We start from the raw sequence: 17304 nt of genomic DNA on the forward strand, positions 1-17304 counted from the left end.
ATGGTGTCCTCAAAACAGCCTCTCCCCCAAAGATTTCCAACCATTTTATCATCCTTGTGTCCTCTTTAGGTAATGGGAAGGAGTTTCAAGCACGAACTTTTAGTAACCCCTGAATTCGTTTTATAAGAACGACTGGAAGCAGATTCAGCTCTATAAAATCATTAAATTCCTGGGTTGTGCCACATGCCTCTGGCTTTTAAAAAATGCATTTTTAAGCATTGATAAGCCAGGAAAAAAAATCTTTCCATATAAAGTGACACTGGAAGCATGCAAATTATTTAGCTGCACGTCATGGATATTTCATAAGCTTCAAAAAAATGTTATACCACTGTGGTCCTCTTAAAACATCTCAGGTTGAACTACTGTTACAGTTAGTGCTTCTACAATTACCATCGCTAATTATAATGAAAAAATACAGAGGGGGTGGCAGGGTGGAGCAATTTTTAGCATTCTTGCCTCACAGCACAGGGGTCCGTGATTCAATTCCTGGGGCACTTCTGTATCTGCATGGAGTCTGAATGGTCTCCTTGCCTTTGTTTGAGTCTCCTCCAGGTGCTCTGGTTTCCTCCCACAGTCCAAAGACATACTGGTAGGTTAAATGGGTTTCTAGGAAATTGTGTGCTAATTGGCCCTGGAGTGAGTGTCCGTGAGATTGACATGCAACGGACTGGCGTCCCATCCAGGGTGTATCCTGCATGGTGCCTGTTGCGTGCTAGGATAGGCTCTGACTCCCCCACTCCTATATTTGGAGAAATCTGTTGGAAAATAGATGGGATGGATATATCGTACAATGGGAGATATAAAAGCCCACAATCACAGAACACGACAACGGGTACATTTTTATTTTACTTTACAATTTCATTGTCATTTTTTCCACAAAGTGAACTTGGGGATGATGCTGCCATCTTAAATTGGGGATCTATAAAGAGCAGCAGATTGATGTCTTTCTAAAACACCAGACAGAACTGAGATCAAGCAGCTTTGCTTTATACCAGAGATCCTGTCACAGAGTAAAGACATGCAACCTAATACCGAATACACATTGTTTAGCACATTGCTTGTGGTGATTGTTTCTCCCTGAAGTCTATTGTGCAGATGATAATCATTCGGAAACAACACATTTTGGCTTGTTAAATTGCATAAAAAGAGGCCACAATCCAATCCCAAAAAATAATAGGTTTGCCTTCATATTTGTCAGCTTATTGCAGAGCTATTTTGCTTAGACAAATTCTCCCTTCCTGCATGATATCCACTGCTAAGTCTACATGCATGCTGCATAAACTAACGTTAGGTTTATATCTTGCTCTGGTACAGTACATCTTTCCCAGGTTAAGTATAGTGGCTGTGATTCTCTCTAAATCTGAATGTTCCCTTTCAGGTTTACAAAGACTTTACTGGAAAGCTCTGCAACACATTCCCAGAAAGATGTGACATTCAGACCAGATGCAAGCAAATGCTGATGTACGAAGAAAAAGAAATAATGTGTTAAAAATAATGTAGGTCAGCTTCTTCTGTCACTGGGCCTTTCAACAGGCCTAATTCTGTTTTGCTAAGACAGATGGAAAAGGTAAATCAAGGCAGCTGAGTAGAGAACCCTTATGAGAGAACATTAAGGGCGCTCTGAATAAACTGCCACAAGAGCGTAGTGAAAGAAAAGTTTGATCATATGTGGTCTGCAATCTAGCAGACATTCCTAAAAGCAAATGGGTCTAAGTGTGGCATTGTTCAAATGCTTTTAGGATGACAAGCTGACAGAGGGTTATTTGTCATCTTTACTTTATAAGGAGAATCAACAATGCAACAAGTAAAAGAGCATTCCGATACCATTCACCTTAAAAAAAGAAATTTGGCAGAAAAGTGTAATTTAAATCATTAAGATGCTGACTGCAGTTGGAATTATACAAGATAAAAAAGGCTTGAGAGGTCTCACAAAAACCTTTTTTGTACAATCTTGAACACCTCCATTTCTGTGTATTAGGTTAAAATAAGGCACTCTTAGCAGAAATGAGCTAGAGGGAGGTGACCAAAGATGCCTACATGCAATAGTTTAGCCACATGAAAATTGACTAATTTCAAGTCGCTGGCAAGATACTCAGACCAGAGGATGCTCATCAGCCTCAAGCAGCTGTTGGACACAAAACCAAAACCCAGCCATCTAAATAAAATACAGACAAAAAAACATTCCACTATTTCAAACAGTATTGCATTGTGCATTGTCAATGCTTTTTTAGGGAAAAAAGCAAAAGGCAGGTTATATCAAGGTGACAAAAATGAATCTGAATGAAGTTGCCCAGAGTCTACACAACATGAAATTGAAAGTTAGATACAGTACATAACAACCAGACAGACTCGATGGGCAGCATGGCCTGCTCTCCTGTGTATCCTTTCTCATGTTCTTACAAGAAAATGCAAAACCTGCAAAGTGAGGCTAATAAATGTTTACCTTCTGAAATGTCTCCCAATCGTTTTACAGAACACTAAAATGAAGCTCCAAGGGACTCCCAGCTTCTGTCTTCCATTTAGTGCTTTAAGCAGTCTGCTTTACCCACTGTTTAGATTCCCGGAAGGTTGGTTTCGCTGTAGGAAGTCAATCTACTCTTGCCCTCAAAGCTCCTTTACCTATCCCCCCGTGAGCCAATGTTCTCTCCATAACATGCAAAGGAAGTTTTTTTTCTTAAGGTCTTTAGGAGGTAAAGCACAAAAAAGATTTCATATAGTTCAATTCTATTTGTACATGTATTTGTTTGTTTGCTGAGGAGATTGTATTTCCTATGTTTTTTTTTACAATACAGAAAATACCACAAGCCTGTGCAATTATCAAGTGTAGCCCAAAAACAAGAAACATCAAAATATTAGAGATGTTTGAGAAAATGTTAATTGACATACATACAGTATATATCATTTGCATTTACTGTATGTGGTGCTGACCATATTCAGGTTGGCCTTACATATCAGATGTCATTATATTGCTGTTGCATATTGATGGGAAACCAAATCAATGCTTTGCATAATGTCTATCAATTATTATTTTAATAAGATTAGCTCTGTTCTTGTGGTTGTGCAGTGGTTCTCATTACAAGACAATCCCATTTATCATGATTCCATGGTTAGTCCTGTAGTTGCTACACATACAGGTATATAAAAAGGTGTTACTTGCTGCGCTGTACTGTACATGAAGTAGTTGACACACCTTTTTCATGTTCCACTGATGTCAATTTTGGACCATTATGTAAGATTATCATTAGTTTTTGGGTGATTTGCTTCCAAATTGTATTCTTTCTTCAATAGATGACCTTAAGAAACCTCTCATAGAAACATTTTGTGATTTTTTTTAATGTGAAATCACAAAATAATTAGGGGAGATAACATATTCCTACAGAACGTAGAATGTGCCATTTAAAACAAAAAATCTTTGCAATGTCAGGCTTCTTTTTTATCAATATGCACCAGAGAAACCACGTACCTACTGAAGTTAAAAATAAATAAAACATACTTGTGGGATGGGAGCTGACTCTCTCTAAGGTGCTTACATCTGCTCTAGGGTTGAATCGACCCAAGTTTAATAGTACATCTGAACAACCATGAACAGCCATTAAAAATAATCCACTTGGACAGAAAAACAGTTGACAGGTCCAGTCTTGGTGACAGATATCATTATAAGCTATAAAAATATGATACCTACAGTTTAAAGTTATATCACCTTACCTTTTATTGTGCTAGTGTGTAGCCCATCTGGTGGCTTGATATTAAAATCACACTATTATTGTTTTAGCAGAGATTGTCAGCACTTTTGCTTAAAGGGCCATTCTGAGCTAAGACCGATAAAAGATACAAAATATATACATGAAATAGTACATAATACACCGCATCATTAAAAAGTGATCTAAAAACAGAACTACGTAGCTGACCAGACTTGCTTTGACTCTGGCACATCTAAACTGAAGCAAGGGGATCAGATTATTTTTCTCAGAATAATAGACCGTGTCTATCTTTGAATCTATTTGATATACTCGTATGCGTTTATTAGTTGCCAAACACTCGACTGCCACTCGATTGCCTAAGCCCTCAAAAGTCCTTGAAACGAGGAGCTGTTAAAAAACAGACTTTAAGTTTCGTCATCGCCGCGGTTCAGATGACAATTACGGCAGTCCAGGTTTAATCGTAGCATCGGGCAGTTCATTTTCTCAATGTCAACATGAAGCACTGTCAAAAATGAATTCCTTTTTTCTTTCTGCTGATAAGCTGGCTCCAGTGCACCAGGCTCATTCAGAAGTAAAAACTCTCCTTCACCAGGCAGCGACTTGCATGTTTTCTTATTTTTTTCCCTCTTTTCTGAAAGCCACCCAAGAAGAGATTAATCATGAAGGGGAAACTCAACTTCACCCTCTAGCTGCAGGTCACAGTTCTTATTTTTTATGGAATTGGCTTTCGGAAAGCAGAAGGCCTGCCTGGGGGCAGGGACCTGATATGAGAGGAATTTGAGAATGAAGCAGAGGGGATTGATTAGCCTACTTCATATCCCACACTCCATAAGCACACTCCAGCCGCAATCTAACACACCGCTGAGCTGAATAGACAAGAGAAATTGGATTCCTTCCTAATATTTAACCTTCAAGTCAGCTCTAACAGCTGTTGATGTGTTGCTCTCCCAGGTAGTTACAGACTGACTCCTTTTTTCCATAAGAAAGAATATTCTATGCCAGTTCTATATGTTATTCAATTACAATGAACGAAAGGGGTTAAAAGCCATAAAGCACAACACTGGGGCACCTGTATTTCAGCAGCTAACTAAAGGGCATCCAAATTTGATACTTCCCACATCCATCTCATGTTAACTCACCCACTTCTGACAGGGATTAATGTCAGCAGAATTAGTCAAATGAACAGCTACCATGGTGATAATTAGTAGTATTTAGGTTCTTCAAGTACATATGCTTGAGACATCATGGGATAGAGCAAATAGCCTTGCACCTTTCAAGTTTCATTGACAGAGGCCGTAAAGAAAGACATTTCTTATTGTTTCTTAATTCTAATGAGTTGGTTTCATTTCCAACATTAATTCTAACATGTAAGTTTTAGTGTTTTTTAAGGCAATCAAACCTCTTACAGAAAGCTCCCATGCAGGCAATATTTTCCAGAACAAAAAACCTTTTTCATGGAGTGGGTTTCATGAAACAGTCAGCTGCTTTTCGACAAGGCCTCCAATGAAAAAAACATTTTCAAAATTCAAAACATGGTCTGGACTGATGTTTAGAATAAAAGTCAGTGAAAGTGAATATATACATATTTTTCCACTGCTGAAGCTGTTCAAATAATAATAATAATAATAATAATAATAATAATAATAACAATAAAGTGATTTAGCCTTGAAGTAACAGGCCATGCCAAATGGACTTCAGTCATTTGGGATATTTCTTCATTGGTTTCTTTATGGATAAAAAGCTTCAGCACATACACTGTACAGCACAATACATTGTTTAGTTTTATTTGTATGGTTGCCATTTACTGCAGGAATAATATATGAAATACAGTACGTAAAAAATCAATATGTAAGAAAGATACCTCATTTAAACACTAAAAGAACAGTTTGTTCCTATTTCCATAATTCCAAGGCAACAAGCCTTCTACAAACCTAGCCTTCAGTGAGGGAAGTAATTATGCTTTTTTTTCTGAACTCATTAGGTTCCGCAGTTTATTCAAAGTAAATTGTTTCATTTTAATTGCCAAAATATTGAAAGTTTAATGATAATTTAATGCTTAGAACTGCAGAATATTTAAATTGATTCATTAGAGCAGCAACACGTTTTACATTAGCACCTTTTTAAGTTTTTAGTCCATTATTGCAGCAGAGCCTACAGATCACAAGGCAAAACTTCACTCAAGCTCAGACTGGAAACATAGTAACAGGCCAATATAAACTCCCTATAGCACCCTTCATACTCAAGGTTCAAGGGACCTACAAATATTAAAACCCCAAAAGAAAAAAAAAACACTCAAACGATTTGAAAACAAAATATTTGAAACATTGCAAACTATTATTAAAAAAACAGAAATCTAATGAATAAAAATGAGTCTTAAATTCTGAACTCCACAGCCACAGAGCCTTAATTCAAAAACAGACTTTTCCTTCCTTTGTGAACCTCATCCTAAGAATACCACAAAGGCTGCTATCACCCAACATCAAAGCATGCCAAGGCTGATAGTTCGACACCATCTGAAGAGTTAATTGACCAATTTAGTTGCCTGACATGGGTCACAGTGGTAGGTACTGCCGCCTTGTAGTGCTGGGACCCTAGCTTCAATTCCGGACCTGGGGAACAGCATCTGCGTGCAGTTTGTAGGTTTGGCCTGCGTACATGTGGGTTTCCTCCAGGTACTCTGGTTTCCTCCCACAGTCCAAAACCAGGTTAACTGGCCACCGGTACTAGGTGTGGGTGTGAGTGCGTCTGTGCGTTCGGCTGGCGTGCCGTCCAGGGAGTTTTCTGCCGTCACAAACTCCTGTCACGTACCAGGATAGGCTCTGGCTCCCTTACGACCCTGAACCAGACGAAGTGGTTAGAAAATAGAACATCGGATTCACCTGGCACTTTAGGACATTGGCACCCATGAGTATTGCTGGGTAATTTACCGGACCAGCTGGGTGATGTATCATGTTCAATGTACAACAGCAGCGTCTCACCTTACAAGTAACTGGACACAGCAGCTCCACACTGCTGTTCACATACTGTACACCAGTCCCATTCCATGTATTACTGTAAACACAAACAGTGTTTTAAAACCAGTATCTTACTGGATCTTATTGCAGTAAGGTCTAGTAAGGACCTTGTGACTGAATTTCGTATAGGTTGGAGTTGTGATAAAGCTTGACTTATAAATCTAGCATAAAGAGCGCTGCAGCAGACCAATCCGGATTAAATACATTCATAGACAACTTCCTCGGCACCAGATAAAGAAACAAAGACAGAATTGTGACTATTTCTTAAATCATATAAGTATACTTATATAAGAATTTAAAATTGTGACTCTAAACTTAGGTTAGACTCAAAAATAACACCCAGATTTCTCACTTTGAATTTTAAATTAGACATGGTCACTTCGGTAAACTTCAATCACATTGTTGGTGAAAACAATGCTTTCTGTCTTATCAAATTTGGTGTTCAGCTGCAGAAAATTGTCGCACATCCAAATATTAAAGTTAGTAATACACTTAGGTAAGACTGGTGTTGTGATTAGGATCTACAGAGATGCCGAAGTGGTTATAATCAGAAAAGCTATAAAAATTAAAACCTTACAAATGATAAGATCTTGAACGTACCGTATAAAGGGGATAAAACTGGACCAAGAATGAACCTTTAAGGGACACTACAAGCAATATTTTATACTTCTGATCTCGACTCCCTAAGTGAAACAAAGTCCTTTCTGTTTGAAGTATAGGATCTAAACAAGTTTAAAATACTGTATTACATGCCATCAGTCAGCCATCCCATAGGAATGTCAATTTAGATCGACTGATTTACTGCATCAAAAGCACTACTAAGGTGCAAGAGATATAAAGTAAATAAGTTTTAAATCTGCAATCATAAATGTATTGCTCATCAGGGAACAAGTTTATGTTGTCTTGTATTTGATCTATATACTGTATAGTATTTTTAATTGCATAATGTGAATATGGTATACATTTTCAACAAACTGTTTAGCATGGTCTACTTTTTAGATTAATTTGTCTTTGTTTTACAAACTATATATATGAAAGTGTGTGAAAGCAATTCAATAAAGTACTTTGGTACAAGTCTATATTTAGATTAGAATCCATTAGATTTCTGCTTTTAACTTATTTTCCTTGTAATTTAATTGATATTCACAATTAATCAGGGCCCATTATTCTTTCTTAATGTGGTTATGTGTAATTTATACTGTAGAGCTGATTTACAAGAGGAGTTTGCATTATCTCTGTTTTCATATTTCTTAATTCCTTGTAGGTTTTAGAGTATATTGGATACATTCTGTGCCATCATCTGCTTCACCTTAGGTTGTAGCTAATACAAACCAGGCTGATCAGCAGGAAACATAATAGGGGAAACAAATTATTGTTGCACACCCGTTGGGAAAGAGCAGGTTGCATTTTAAATTACATAATATTACAGCAGAAATCATGAGAGTCATGTTCATAGTTACATGGGTCCTGACTCACTTACATTGAACCCTGAATGTTAGAACACTGAATAGATTTAGCTTGAGATTGACTTATTTTTTAGATGTAAATGTGAAATTAAAAGAAAAATGACTAGAACTAAGACATATGAGAAGGACTATAAGTAAAGAAAGACTTCACAGCAATAAAGAACCAAGCTCAAACCAACATTTTTTTTAACACCTCAAGAAATGCCATCTGATTTGTCTATGAACAAATATCATCCTTATAAGCAAACTGCAGCAAGACTGCTGGTATTCAAAAGCACACTTTAATTGGAAGAAATAACTAATTCTGCTGTTCCCTAAAGAAATGCTTTCATCTTATAAATAGTGGCTGGAAAGTTTTTAAATAACACAGTATTCAAGATGATGAGACATTTTGTCAGTCCCAGGGGTTCTCAGTGCAAAGCTTTATGGTACTGAATGGATAAGCAAAGAATCCAAAACATGTTTTCCACCGCTTTGTACCTTCCCCACAAATCCGCTTGTATATATTAGCTATATTATAATCCATCGTAAAATGAAAGCATTCAAAAACATTAATGACCTTTTCACTATGATATTAATTTATAATCTGGGACACCCAGAATACATAGTCATACAAGTTCATAGTACACTGATGGTGAACTAAAATTTTAACTTTTTGAAATTGGAATACTGATAAATTGGATAGACACTAAGACATTCACATCAAAACTTTTTGACTGTACCATTAAGAAAACAAGCAAGGATATAAGTTTGAAGTCATTTGGACCAACTTGTTTACTGGGTTGATATTAGCTAATTGATCCAATGAACTTGTCCAGACAATTATTATTGAGGTATTGCAGGCACTCTGCTTCAACAGCATGGCTGAGCAGTTTTTTTCCAGACCCTCAAAACCTTTTGTGTGAAGACATGCTCCTTGATTTCAAACTTAAATGCATTCTTTCTTCGTTTCAACTTGGATCGTTTTTTATTCCTCACAGCTGTCCTTGAAATATTTTCAGGGTTTCCTCCATTTACACCTCTGGATTTAAAATTCCCGGTTCAACCTCCACCATTGTCTCATCTAAGTCTACAGACATTCAGCTCTTGAAGGCTGAACTGTATTCATTCTTGCTCATCTTTCTGCCTCTGTACTTTAGTTGCTTCTAGTTGTGTTTGCCATGTTTTTGTTTGTGTCCTTTATTTTTTTCTGGATTTGTGGAAAATTGTCTTTTTTGCCAGGTTAGCGTTACATTCATACATATTCTGCAGGTGATCATTTTCCATGTATACAGATTAAATGTAAAACTTAGTAATAGAAAATGAAACAAAACAGGTAAAACACTACTACAATTTTTGTCACTAAATGAACAATTGAACTGTTCTAGTGCATTTTGCCTTCTATAGCAAAATGTTGTCTTCAAAGCTTACAAAATCGTGGGATCTTCTAGTTATTCCAAAGACAATCCAGAAACGTTCATATGACCACACCCTTTATTTGCTCTAACACATAATGCCCTCATTTATACTCTACTGAAACCTCCATATGAATAGATTTTTTTCAAAACCTCCTTTTTTCTTTTCTAATTAAATATAATATCCCAGCTCTTAAAGCCAGTTTCATTCAAATATACAATCTAATTTTTCATTTACTTTCGTACGATATACGACATCAACTCAATAATTTATTAAATTACTTTTCCCATTTATTTCCTTCTATCTATAATTGATCTCTTCAGTTTAAATTCTGTTGTTCCTCTTATTCAGTCTGACTCCAGCGTAGCTGCGTGACATCATTGTGAAGCTAGCAGCACCTATTTAAAGCCCCACGCTATAGGAACACCCCTATGCTGCTTTCTGCTTTATGCCCCTGTTTTACCACCAGCTTGGGTGGACAGCTGACAGCTGACATTCCTGTGCAAAAATGTGCCCTCTTTCTTTTGATTTGAGAACACTACATCTGGACTCCAAATATCACTGATCATGCCGTAAAGAAATACTGTTCTGGCTTCAGAAAGGATGTAATTATCATCAAGGATCTGTACGCTTCACCAGCTTGGCTGAACCACAAGCCCATCACATCTCAAAACAGATTGTGAGTGGATTTCTTAGTGAAATAAGGACCACAGGATGAACAGCATCCTCCTTCAAGCAATCATATGAATCTTAATTTGCACAAAACACATTCCTACAGTTGATGAAGTTCAAAGTTTATTTGGCAACATGATTTAATTTTAAAAAGAGAGGAAACCATTTATTGAAGTCATTTAAAAAAATATTAACAGAATCTTTTCACTGTCTATTCATACGTTTTGCAGCTAAATGATGCTTTACTGCCTCTCTTGTGTCCTGAGAATCCCACTGTAAGACCTCATATTGCAGTAAAGAAATGTAATCAGGGAAATTTAGAGCCAGAATTATGAGCAGGGATTGCTTGTTATACAGCTGAAAACATTAAATAGTGTATGACATTATTTGCAATTCAAACATAGATTATAAAATTAAAATTTCAAATAAAAAATACTGTAATTTTCACTTAAAAACAAAAGGACAATTTCACTCTAGATATGCTGCAATTGTTTGCATTTAATGAAGAAGCACTGACTTTATGTCTACTAGAAAACTTGAACTTGTATACATAACCTACAGTCCCCCATGTACTGTACATACCATAGCTACACTTAATTGCCTATACAAATAAATTACTTGCTAGGATTACATCAAAATACCTTGTTGTGTTTTCACTGAATATAGATCAAGGAAAATATCCTTACTAAGGCTTCAGGAAGGACAATTGTTCTGAAATTACCACTGGTTTGAGGAAGATGCATTGATTTGTAAGCTGTAGTTTGAACAGGGGATGATAAAGGATCACTTGAAACTGATTTCAATTTTTCAGATGTTTTTTTTTTCATTTGGTGTAATGCCACAAAGATACTTATTAATACAATGTAAATGCAACATTTGAGCTCCATTTATTATAAAATGGATCAAATTCCGCATTTAAAAAAGAAAATGAATATTTATAAGGTGTTTAGGGTTAATGCACAAAGTTAGGGTTAAAATAAAGTTTTTCAGCAGATTATCCCAAGAGTGCAGCTTTTATGGTAGGATTTTGCAATGTTAATGTGGAGACTAATTGCCTCTACAATTCCATGTGCACACACCTTCACCTAAAGACTCTTAACACAAAGCAAGCATAAGAACAAAAGAGAAAAAAATCATTAATAAGCTTATTTTTTACCAGGAGTAACGGTGATGAGAATTAAGCTCTGTCCTGTTCTAAGAGATCCTCTCATTCATTTGAACGGTACTTTCCTGCATAGCAGCTGTGTAGAAGAAGGAATTACAATAAGACTCTAAGCCTAGCAGAGAAAAAAAAAAACTAAACAGTCTGCACAAATTGGAGCATAATTAAATGCTTACAAAATTCTGTGCTTAGCTCATTTTAAAATCAAGTGCTTCTTTGAAGCAATTTCCTTTCTTTAATTACAATTTCCTGTCTAGTTTGACATTTACAATGCAATCTTCTGGGACGTGTTTGTGATTTATTATTCTTGCTTCTATCACGATGTCAGTCTGCAGAAATGAGTTTATAAAATAAGAGCTCAAATTATTATGGCCTTTGACCAATAAAGCTGGCTCATAATTTCAGGCCTGCGAAAAGATTAACATTTTTGACAACCAAATATAAAGAGATCAGTAGAGAAAAGTGATTGTTTCAATTTTCTGAAATAAAGTACATTTTTAATACGGAAAAAATGGAAGTGTTTATAGCATTGAAATTAAAGGGAGATTAAAAGATCTTTTCGGGGGAAAAACCAATTTTAACATGAACAACTTTTTGTCGGTTTCCAAGGTTTTCACTAGCTTTCTGAGCAAGACCTTTCACACTACAGCTGCTGGCTATACATGGTGAATATTCATGGCCTTCACCGAAATAATCTTAGTTTGACTTGACAATAGTACGTTGTCACGGGGATTCGGACGGCTGGCATGCTGAGGACTTACTCCAAAACCAGAAACCATCCTTTCCATCAAATGGAAAAACAACAGAAGGTTATGATGATGCAAAATGTATTTTTTTTTTGCCCTGGGCACAATCTCATTAAGACAAACATAGTCTATATGGTTCAAGCTGAAGCCAAGACGAGAACACAATAACATAAGAAAGGTTACAAATGAGCAGAGGACATTCAGCATGTCCAGCCGGTTTCGTTGCTAGTAGTTAGCTGATCTAAGAACATAATGCTTTATCTGAAACTTAGCCCCTTTACAACCACAGCATGGGACTCAGTGTAAACCCTGAGTCAAGGAAGGAAAGATTAGTCTTAGTCTTTAGTCTATCAGCATTCACCCTCAAACGGATGTCTCTAGTTTAGACCTTAAAGAGTGGATTCTCTAGGGCCAGTGTCCTAAAAGGCTCATCGAAGTGTGACTCCTCTAAGAGGATGTTCAGGTTAAGTCTTAAGAACAAGGATGGGAGAGATTTGTTGAACCAACTCTACCTCTGAATTCCTTTGTGCTGAGCAGGGAAAATTGACCAGGATTTGGAACCACAGTTTTGCCTGTCAAATACTGCGAGACAAGGTGGCAAATAATAGAGAGACAGTATGCTATGATGAGGTCTGCTAGGTGGAATAGACTGGATTTACCATTCTTCAGAAGATAAAAATCACAGAGAATTGGTACTCAGCCTGATCCATCCACCCAGGAGTGTACTAATCCTTAACTACCTTTAATTACCTGCACAAGTGAGATTCAAGAGAATGGTTGAAAGTCTCCATGAGCTCTGTCCAGTCAGATGGGCACTCGCAGCACACGCTGGTCACAGTCTAATAGCCCAATCATGTCATAATTTTCATACCATTTCAGATGCAATTCAGATTCAGAAATCTTGAAAACAAATTCTTAATGGCTGTCAGAAAATAGTAAAGTCACACTGATTTGGAAAGAAAAAAGTCACTTACAGATGAATCTTTTTGGACTGAAAGGCACAGATACAGTATCTTAACAAAAAAAGCTGAGATGAGCTTGTTTAATATGGAATTACTGTTCTTTCACTTTCTTTTGTACAGCAATAGAGAATCATATTAACATGAAAATAAAGATAAATAACTAAACAAGCTAAAGCTCACAATGTTTTAAAATATTGTGCTTAGAATCCTACACCTCAATTGTAGCAATGCAGAACACTCAGTGACCTTTATGCAAACAACAAAAACAAGACAGTCAACTTTATACTACAAATACTAATACTTAAGTATTAGAGCTGCTACACAACTGTATACACAATGTCTGTTCCCTGTACATGAATTACGTAGTATACAGAGACTTTCACCATGTGTCCAATACTTAAAGCAATGCAAGAACTCTGTGATGTTTTCATTATCCATTGAGTCATGTACAGTTGAAATTGCTATTCTAAGTTACTGAAACTTTTTTTCTCTATATTAATTGGTGATTTTTCTTCTATTCGTATGCATTCAATTGACCTAATAGGATGGCATTCTGTATTGCTGTCAGCAATCCAAATGTCCCTCAGTGGGTTGGACTGCAGTGCAGCTTGGAATCCATCAAGATTTTCAGAATCGTATCAATATTCTCCATTTACCTATTTGTGCAAAGCTGAGTACATCATCAATTAATTTATTGGAAATGGAATTTAATGGAAAGCAGAAGGTTCAATAAGTCAATGGAACCTCTAATCAAAGTGGAGATCTCAAGCAGTGCTGACAGTAGTTTCAAGCATACAACTGTGAACATTCTTTCTCTTGTCTGCAAAATGAAATATAGTTACACTTACAGTAATTACAATGTGAAAGAAGGTGTTGTAAATACTGCAGAAAACAAAACATGGCAAGCATGAATGAATTTTCAAAATCAGGACTTCATTGTGTATTCTTTCTGTTCAGTAGGGAACATATTTCTTTGTCACTTGTCTGCAATAGTTACATCTTATATCAAATTAAGTTATTTAATATTATACTGTATCTTGTCTGTTATGGTGACTGTCATGCATGTTTTGTGTATTTGAAACCTAATCCTGGTGTCCTGGTCCTGTAGAATCTTTGTGTCAAGAGCCTTTCTACTGTAGGTCTCCTTAAAGCACCAGATCCTGAAGAGCCAGGAAGCTGCTCTTCATCCAGCTGAGCTTAATAATGTACAACCAAGCCAATAATGAGCTGTTTCAAGTCATTTCAAGTCCAGCTAGACTGAAAACCTTTAGACCCATCAGCCTTGACATTGAGGATCCCAGCTCTAATTGAACTGCACTACCTACTGCACCATCTATGATGACCATTTCTTTCACCAGGTGGTGCCATCCATAATGTTGACTGTATATGGCTCCCTTTCCCTCTGCGTCTATTTTCATTCCAAAAAAAAAGTATTGCTCCCAAAGAAATTCCACAACATGTCAACCTTAATGAAATTGTGTCCTCAAATTTTATACATGCCCAAATGTGAGTTTCATCACAGAGATAAACCTCTAATTGATCTTTAAATGTCCTCTGATCACATGATGTAGTTAACACTAAGCTTTTTTTTTCCTGCAAGGAAACTAATCAGTGGATGTTACTATTGTCCCAGGGGGACGGGCTTTAGCCTCATTGATCTTTAGTTGACTTCACCGGGTGCATCTTCAGAACCGCACTGGATCACACTGAGACCGCTTTCCAACCCAGTTCATGTCCGACATAGGCGTCCCGGCTTTGCTGAGCACTTAAAAAAGGAATCCCACAATTCTACGGCTCAACTCACTCACAATACAAAGTGTCACGTGAGAAGAGAAGTGAACTACCAGAGATTCCATCATTGTAAATGCTGAACTAATTAATGAATGATCAAAAGAGAAATTGATTCCACATGACGCAAGTGAGCTTACCAGCACTGACACATGCTCGCATGAAAGCAAGGGTAACTTCTTTTAATCTTAACCTTCTGTAGGACAGAGAACAAAACTATCAAAGAATGGTAACTTTAGATCATGTGTAATGAAATAATGGTTTCCAATATGTGCAGGAAACCAATCAGACTAAATTGTATTCAAATAAAAAGTCACCATAACACTCTATTCTTGTCTGATTTTATCTCCCTTTTTTACAGAAGAGATTATATACTGATGAATTTTTACCATTAACATAGAAAACCATGTGTATCCAATATCAACTTGTTATAATAGAGACAACTGGAAAAAAAAATTATCCAGGCATTGGATTTAACATAGTGAGTAAAAAGAACATTCCATACATGATTTGCTATATGTTCTCAGTTTAAAGACGGCTTAATTTCGACTTTAGATGGGAAGATGTCTCCAATTCCCCTTCCATGGTCTCATTTTTGAAAATTCAAGTGGATGCTTGGTATACAAGAGGCGCATCACTGCCTAGCACCACTAACCTAGCTGAAGCTCTGAAAAGCTATTTAATCTGCACAACCTTTTTTTTAACCGTGTTCAGAAGTCAGAGGTTAAGCAGAGGCAAGGGAGACAGAGTCACAGTTAGATAACGGCTGGTAGTTGAAAACCATAATCATGAAAGGCTTCTTCGTATACCTCCACGTTTTTTTAGGCTTTTTTTTTATAAAGAAAATGACATACAGTACAAAAAATGAATTCTGCCCTTGAATTAAAAAGAATGTTAATCTTAAAATGTTAAAAAGGTGTAATTGCATTCAAAGAACATGTCAGATACATAAAATAGAAACCACAAAATAAAATAATTTTAATAAAAATCTAAAACACCAATCCTCCATGATCTCACCACCAGTTCTGCACTCAATATTGGCCTGTTCTTTAAGTAAAAAGAGCAACCTAGATGAGAATTTTGTGCTTCAGTGGATATTGAAAGATGAGGCAATAAACTGCTAAACTTGAGTAATCACACACTCCCAGAGGAATGCCTCAAATGGGGATGGTCAAAACCCTTGAAATTCTAGCCCTTTGCACAGTGCCTGGGCTTTAACATTTGATGAGATTCATTATTGTAGGGAGCTGAATACAAGTGTCTTCTGATTACAGCCCTTCCATTAAAAGTTCCCACCAGTGTGCATTTCCATGGTGGAACGTCAATGGGATTAAAATCTCAATTCACCCCAGTCAATTCTCCAGTAACAAGATTTCATTAAAAGCAGGCAGGGAGGAAAATGGACTAGAAAGCACTGAAACAGCTGGTGTATAAATTATAAAATGTGCTTTCTGCTAACTGAACACACCTTCAGCTCACATACACATTATTATTTAATGTTGAGAGTAGCTGATTTTATGTAAATTGCAGACTTTCTCTGTAGCTGTACTCAATGCCAGGTACTCTTAAACCATGCAAAGAGAAAGATTATGCGAACCAATTAACATATGAAAATAACGTATTAATATACTGTCTGTGAACTGTATCCAATCAGTTCCTTTTCACTGGCGTGTGTACAAAACAATTAAAATTAAATTTATACTGCACTTCTTTAACATATTCCACAGCAAATGTAATCAGTAACCAAGTGCTAACAAAAGTTTTACGAGCCTCCATTTCTCCTTAAAGGGACACGGACATTTCGAATATTTACAAGGGTTCTATGCTAATAAATTCATGCCTTTGTACCCTCTAATGGCACATGTATCTAAAACAAAGAGCGATAATCTTTACCAGTAGGTACCCAGGTGCTAATGAATGGATTACAATATATTGCCCACTAATCATCGGCACTTCATAAATAAATCAGAAGGCCTATTAATTAACAGAGAACTTATCTTTTAGTTACCCAAGGACAGAAAAATCCTTCAGGCTAAACTATAGAATGGTCTCTTTGGAGTGTAATTTTAAAATGGGATGGAAGTGCAGACACATTATATTTAAAATGTTACTACAAAAAAAAACATCTTTAGACAGGCAGTTATTACTCACTGAAATTACAAGTAAATTAATACCTTAGCATTTCCTTCCAAGAGGAGTAAAATATTAATAAAGAGCAGAAATTGGTTTTCCATGTGCAAATGTCAGAAATGAAACAGATATGCAATTATCAATACCTTTTAGAGGGGTGGTGAACAACACTCGTTCTTTCAAACGAGCACAACTCATTCCTCCGGTTTTTTAACACAGCAAATTACTGAAACACATTTAGCTAGCAGGGACCTGGATAAGTCACATT

This window comes from Lepisosteus oculatus, chromosome 21, assembly GCF_040954835.1.
Source record: "Lepisosteus oculatus isolate fLepOcu1 chromosome 21, fLepOcu1.hap2, whole genome shotgun sequence".
In the NCBI taxonomy this organism is placed as follows: domain Eukaryota; kingdom Metazoa; phylum Chordata; class Actinopteri; order Semionotiformes; family Lepisosteidae; genus Lepisosteus; species Lepisosteus oculatus.